This window comes from Tinamus guttatus, unplaced genomic scaffold (assembly GCF_059628265.1).
Source record: "Tinamus guttatus ecotype Peru unplaced genomic scaffold, ASM5962826v1 Tinamus_guttatus_pri_ptg001019l, whole genome shotgun sequence".
NCBI classification, from domain to species: domain Eukaryota; kingdom Metazoa; phylum Chordata; class Aves; order Tinamiformes; family Tinamidae; genus Tinamus; species Tinamus guttatus.
This window is the reverse complement of record NW_028289553.1, coordinates 88225-95852: the sequence shown is the minus strand read 5'-3', so window position 1 is coordinate 95852 and position 7628 is coordinate 88225.

Sequence of the window (7628 nt, the reverse complement as noted above, 5' to 3'; positions counted from 1 at the left end):
AAAATGTTCTATTTATGCTTCACAGCTATCATTACTTTCCTAACAAATTATTACTTTGAACTAGAATTAAAATCTGTCTTCTACAAAAATAAGTAAATATACAACTTTTTTTAAAAAAAAGTGAATATCCATATACTTTAACAAAGAATATAAATAGAAGTTTCATGAGTATGTATTTAGACATAATTTGGTTTTGCCTTGAAGTGTGGTAAAGCAAGACTTATTGAAAGAAAACCACACAATTTTTGTTCAAAAAAGCAAAACGGAGTACAGCAGCCAGACAACTCAGCTTGACCTCCTGCTACATATGCACAAGGACGTTGCAGTCTTTAAGAACTACATTCTCATCCGTCTTTCTTCATGCATTCTTCTAAATGCGTTAAACTGCAATAAAGCATCTCGTCAATACCTGTTGGCTAAGCCCTAGAAGTGACAAATTTAATAACGGATAGTTTGTATGGGCCTCATGAGGCAGCGGGACCCTCAGCCGGGAACAGAGCAGGCGTTGAGAGCGAAGCCAAATGTGCACTTGAGAGCAAGATACGTTTGGGCTGTGCGCTCAGCACTTACTGCTGCCAAAGTGCTGCATCTGAAGAGCACGGTCTTGGGGAGAAGTGATGCAATTTACAGAAGGTGGGTGCAAGTGGACCACCTGCACAGTTTGTACATTCAGCAAGTATTTGTGAAAATCAAAACTTAGGCTGAATTAAGAAAATTTGACACGTATTGAGAAAGAGGCATTAGTATTACCCAGACCTGTAAAATACCAGATACTTACAAGATAAACTGCACACAGAGCACTACATGTGTGATAATTAATGTATATACAGCTCATCATAACGAGAGATGAGGGTGTGTTCCTGTGGGGGTAAAAAGTCAACAGAACAATTGTAAAAGAAACAAAATCTTTGTTGGAAACATTAAAACTGACTGTAGTGTACATTTTTAAGCACGATGCTTTACTATGTGAAAGAAAACAATATTCAGCACAAGTTTCTTTTTAAATAAGTCTTCGTCATGTTGCTAGGGCTCTCCATGTGAGCTTTACCCTAAGTGGTAAGTTCTGATAGTTGTTAAAATGTCCTTAAAAAAAAGTGCCTGAGGTACAAAGTACTTTGCAGATCATGTTATGGGCAGAGTACATCTAGTCTTTCTTAAACTCCCACACAAATAGATCAGAAGAGTTAATCCATGCAAAAAAAAATGTTCTGAAGTGTGCAAGTGCTATGTCTGCAGGGAGTAGCTGGCATATAACTGCTTGGCATGTCCAGTCTACTGCTTTAAATATCACCAAACCAGTGCTGTGTGCCTCTGTTTTATGTACTGTTTCTGGTATTTCCACTGAGGAAGAAAACGAACGCAGAAAAAAAATACCTCTTTTTTGTCTATTTTAGAAAACGTCCTTTCTAATTTTACACTGCCCTTACCTTGTTAACATAATTAAGCAGAAGGTTGCAGGTTATTTATGTCTCTAACACGTGGGAAAAGGCACCTTTTTAAGATCTGTGTATATAAAGGGCATTGCTCTTGGATGGGTCCAGCCCTTCTTGAGATTTTAGCAAGACGGAGTTGCTCAGGGGCTTGCACGCGGGGAACATTTCAAGCACAGAAAGTGTTCTCTTTTCTATGGCATGTATGCAATCTTACATGTATTCTGAATTCCCCAATGCCTGTGAAATGAGTTGTAACCATAATCATAAAATCTGTTGACCACAAAAGTCTCTCATTTCTTCCCTCATCTGTGTTATTTATAAATATGCATGAGATATGGATGTAGCTGTTACTTCAAATTCCACAACTCTCTGCCTATATGTGTGAGTAAGTGTATATGTTAAATTATACATCCTTGCCAACAGGAGAGTAAAATACAGTTCTGCGTGCCTTTGTACAACTAGCAGCATAATGACCTTGATCCCAGGAAGTTCACTCACAACTTTGTGTTTTTTTTTTTTTTTTTTCCCCCACCGTTCCAGGCAGCGTGAAGGCAAATGTTTTATAATCTTATATTTGAAAATGAGTGTCCATCTCATAGTGGAAAATGATGTGCAATTGGTGTAGAGTGAATTTTGGTGTTTGCTTTTCACTTTTATATATATACTAATAATACCCTTGGATTTTTTTTAGTAAAAGAAGAAAATCCCATACTTTAACGTCATTTTAACTGTTTCCCTTGCTCCCATGCACTTCATATGCAACATACCCTTTTAAATCTCCTTGAACTGTTTCAGATGATGTTTCATGGTGTTACTGGAACAAATGGATTGAAAGGATTATTTTTTATGGCAGCTTCCACAGTGCTAGTTATTGAAACTTAGTACTGTTTCTTCTCACTATAAAAACACAACCCACTCAAAGGAAAAGATAAGCCACACAGTGCTAGTTATTGAAACTTAGTACTGTTTCTTCTCACTATAAAAACACAACCCACTCAAAGGAAAAGATAAGCCACAAGAGTGTTGCGAGAAGACAGTGTTTGACAGCTGAAAAGAAAGTAAGAGCAACCGCAAATTCTGGCCTCGATGAAACAGCATGTCAGGCATTATTTTTAACTCATCTTTTTGGTCACACAAAATTGCACTGTAATGATAGATTTGTTCTGGCTGTCCAGGTTGAATTCGTTTTACAGACAGATCTCTCCCTGCCCTCTGTTTCATCCCTCTCTTCCCTATACACCGCTTCCGTTTTCCCTGCTAGAAAAATACTAGAAAAGGATAAAGGCATAGAGAAAATAAATTTATGAGAAATGCAGTTGATGTAAATTTTGTGTTTGCATCCTACACCTCAGCTAGAGTTTAATTGAAGCTATTGAAATATGTTATTAGTTATTAGTTGGGTCCACCTTACTCGTCCCTCCTGAAGCCTGAAGAACTTCAGTTACTCTCTTGATCAAGAATCATCCAGAGTCTATTCTAGTCAGAACATCTTTTTAGGATCCAAATGAAAGAAGATCTTAAAGGACCAAGCTCACTCACCAGTGCTTGACTCTGCTGAAGGCAATGATTGTGCTTTTCGTCCCTGACAGATTTGTCCCTGTGCTCGTCACTTCCTCCCTTCCAAAGCAAACTGAGAAAAAAGGAATCGGCAAATCAGTCTACATGCATATATATCTTACCTGAAAACTCTATCTTCCTCTATCTTCCTCTACTAGTAACTGAAATAGGTCTAGCCTTTCCTTATAGGAATCTATATCCCTGACTCTTTTCTGCTTCATTCTTAAGGATTAATTTTCTATAGATTTTCTTTGATGCTTATATATTCTTTTGCCTTTTGTATTAGAGATAGGGAGCAATCCTAAAAAAAATTCAGAGAAACAGAATATCCCAAACCATTTTTTCTAATATGCTTTTTTTTGCCTGCCAAATGATAAATAAAACAGTCCAAGTCTCTTTAGCGTTTCACTAAAACTGATTATCAAATCAGAAAAAAATCTAAAATATTGTTCTGATCCCTTAAAACTACTGAAAACCTTGTGGCAGAGCTACAGCCTGTCAGGAGATCCTGTCCTGGAGACCTGTAACCAAAGCACTGTCAGAAGTCACTATCAACCAGCAACAGCATGAACATTCAAACTACTGGGTGAAGACATTAACCGCAGATTTACAGGAGCAAGGCAGCTGTTTTACCATGCTATTGGTCTTAAAGATACCAAGCAACAGGAGTGTAAGTGCCCTGGAGCATCCGTGAAGCCCAAGATGCAGCACATCCCATTTTCCCATATATCATTAACTTAAATTGCCAGGCCTGTCTGCTCTTGACCACACTCAACATCGTGCTCTGTAACGGGCTGAGATGCTGAAGGCAGCTGATGGGAGACGGACATTCCCCCACACCTCCTGTTCCCTCTTCCCTGCCTCTGTGTGGAGGGCATGTAAAACCCAGGACACGCACCTCGAGGTGCTGAGCGTCGTGCGAGCTAGAGGAGACCACATCTGCACATTTCGAAACACTAGACAAAAAGGAACATGACTTTACATCTTCTCTGCTCTTCTGCACAGCGTGGGAATGCACACTGACCTAAGCGTACATTTGGGATCTGATTTTTGTACCAAAGAAGCTTATGGTTGTCTAGCCACTTGATGTCCTGCATGTTAGGGAAAAGGAAAACACATCTTGATAATCTTCTTTGGCCTTGAAAACATATCCAACAAATCTTCGGCTGTAACAGGTGCAGGCTGAAGCCCTGAATAAAACTTAACCCTTTCAAAAACTAATTAACCTACATAATGAAAGCTTTCAAAAACAGGTACAAGGTGAAGTTTTTCTAGTATTAATACTGTGAATTAGCACTCACTATTTAGTGCTGATTTGGCAAAGCACATGCTGGCTTTGACAGCTGGGTAGCTGTCTGGGTTCCTCATGGGATTATCCACAGGTTCAGTGCAGGACAGCCTGTTGTCCACCTTGTGCCTGCGCCTGCAGCGTGAGGGCAGCTTCAATGACCTGCTCTGAGAAACAGGCTTTTTGTTATATTATCATAGAGTTTCTCTGGAGGTTGCGTGAGGGCAGTAATTTTTAATGTTATTCTACAATACTGGTTGCTGCCATTTTCCTCAAAAAGAAGCCGCAGGCCGCTCTGATACTCACTCTTGATAGCTCACTCGAGATAACCTGTGGAGCAAGAGTTAGCTCATGCTTTTCTAAAACTGCTGAAGAAAAGTGGGGGGCAAGGAGGCACACATCACTATTACAAAATTAAAACACTACAAGCTTACGCCCTAGCTTTCAACATTTCCAGCTTGCTTACGTGTAAGTCGGTAGCAGGAGTACAGCACAGCCTTTCCGGTGCCTCTCATCCTGCTGAAGGGATTCCTGTGATAGCAGTTGTGTTTGTAACGAACGATGTACAGGCATTAGCCACAGCCTTGTGTGCAGATATATAGTCACATACACAGGCCACAGGCTGAGCCTTTTTCCTTGGATATGGCCTGCGATTTGTGACACTTGGTCTATTTGATTGGATTTCAGAAGTGTAAGCTCTAGCCTTATGTCTGCTGTGTGCGGTCAAAGCAGAGGTCAATCTCCCCACGCCTCGATAGGTGAGAACAGTAACACTCCTTTCTCCTAATTAGGGCACTGAGAGGCTTAATTTATTAGGGAGAGCACACGGCTAGTCCGATATAAATACACAAAGCCGGGTAAAGGTTACACAGCTCTCCCCAGGACTGGCATGTTTGCCTAGAAACAATGATCTTCGCCTGCATTTTCTACAAAAGCTGTCGGTGGCAGGGACACAGCAGGGAACGGCTGTGATAACTGACATGGTAACAAACGCAGTATTGGCTAACATTGCTTATTTCAGCGCAGAGGAAGCTATGAGGTGTAAAGATCAACTGATGGCTGCTTTGTGCCAGGGCTTGTGTTGTGTAACAGGATATGGCAATGCATAATAAAGTGCCTGTCAGCTACAGTACTTTGCTCTGATGATGCACCTTGGTACAGGGGATTGGTCTCTAGATAATAAAAGCTCGTTTAGACCCTTTTGTATAAATTCTGCATTGCTTTGCATACAGTGTGTGTGCTGCAGGTGTTGGGAGGAAAGAGAAACAACAACAGAGGAAACTGCTAAATCAGAAATGGTGGTGGGAAAATGAGGAGCATTCAGTAAGGCAGTCTATCTATGAGCACAGAGTACTACTGTAACGTCAAAAGAAAAAATATTTTCTGCTGGCCTTGTGGAAGTTCAAAACACAAGTTTCAACCACGGTGTTCGTGTAAACAGAGGCAATTCCGCCTTTGCTGGGAGTGCTGCCGGGAGGCACAAGCGCCGGGTCGTGAAGCCAGTCTGCTCTCTCGGGGGTCCCAACGGGGGGCTAATGGAGACCAGGGATCGAGCTCGAGGACAAGGCGCAGCGTTCCTGCGTCCGCGAGCTGATGGGCCGCGCTCTGCCGCAGCGCGGCCAGAACTGACCCACTGCCTGCGCGAGTCAGAGCTCCCTTTGCCACCAGCGGCTCGAACGTGGCATTTGCAGGGATGAAACTGAGAGAAGGGTGACCCGCGCCGCCGGCGTGGCAGCAGGAACACGATGCCTCTGGAATGTGTGATGACAGCGCGTGTTTCCAGCGCTCGCACCGCAACGCCGGATCAGGCCGGGCTTCTGCAAGCCGCTTCTGCAGGCTTGCAGGAATCGATACCCCACAGCGGGCAAACTTCCATAAATCCACCGGTTTTGTGTTACTCATATCTAAAGGGACAGAAGCAATTAAGAAATAAAAATGAAATAAAAAGGCAGCATATGAAGATAGCCACCAGATGGCTCACACAGTGTGGTACCGGTTGAATTTCTCAGGTATGTGGATTTCTTGAAACCATTAACACAGGTTTGTTTATACATAAGAACTCAGAAGGTTGTTCTGTAAAAATACTACATAAATGAGAAAATTGCTCAAATTCTTCTGCACCAAAATCACAAATGAGAAGCATCTTCCATGGTCACTCTGCTCCTGTTAGCAGAACTCATGCCTGGAAAATTCTGACAAATGGGTGACGTGTACACAACGGAGAAACAGAAGTAGGATGTTTGCAAAACTTAGAAATATGCTTGATTGTTGTATTCAATCAACTGGTTCTTTTATAGGGTCAAAAAGTGTTTACTAAACTCTTTAGCCCAGGAGTCTGTATAAAGGCTGGAAGTGTGAAAAGTGAGCAATGGGAGAACTTTTTTGAGGATTTTCATCCACTGCTCTATGGCAACATCATCTGTTCACCACAGCAATAGCAAGACCCTGGCCTCAAGGGTGTTTCGACAGACATGTAAAAATACTCCTTGCCCCATAGAAAAATAAATAAATACACACACACACACACAAAAAGATAAATACACAAATTCTTACAAATGTTGTTTGTGGAGTCTGATTTAAAAGCTGTGAGGGATGGATCTTTCCCTACAGTCACCCCCGAGCTCCAGGTCAAGGAAGCCTTTAGGAAACACAACCTTCCAGAGCTGGGTGTATGAGGGAGCTTCAGGCCTTTTTTGGGGTTCCTCGGTGAAGCTCAACAGCTTCCCTCCCTCTGTGGATTATCAGCAGTCCAGGTCAGGTGGCACAACCCAAAACGGTGGACGGGCTGCCCTGCCTGCACTCCCATGCAATGCCATCACTGCCAGGCACGTCACTGTTAATTTGTTTCTGGAGCTTCCTTGTTTGGAAACTGGGCCTCTAATAGGAAAGAAGCCAAATTTCGAAGAATTCATGATATCTGTATCAGCTGTGTAAAAGGATGGCCATGCCACTTTGCTTAAACAACACATGCTTTCAAAACACTGATGTTTTGCATCAGAGGTCATTTGGGATCCTATGGTTTGTATGTGAAGTACATAAAACCAGTCATTTTGGTTTCTGTACCTGGAGGTAAATTGCTGCAAACTGGCTAACTGCAGGTTCTTTTTCAGCCTGATGTTGGTGCTCTCTTGGGCCTGATGTCCACCCCTTTCCTTGATACGGCAGTGGCAGCTGGTATTCTGTGGTGGAAGCACGTACACCTCCCTGACAAGCTCCCACCAGTGCCTCCAGGTTCATAAGCTCTGTCTCGATTCCTTTGTTGGTTTCTGAATAGTGATGGCAGCAGTTGAAGTAGCAAAGATGCTGACTTTTTTACAGATAATCCTTCGCTTCTGCTTCCATCACCTCCT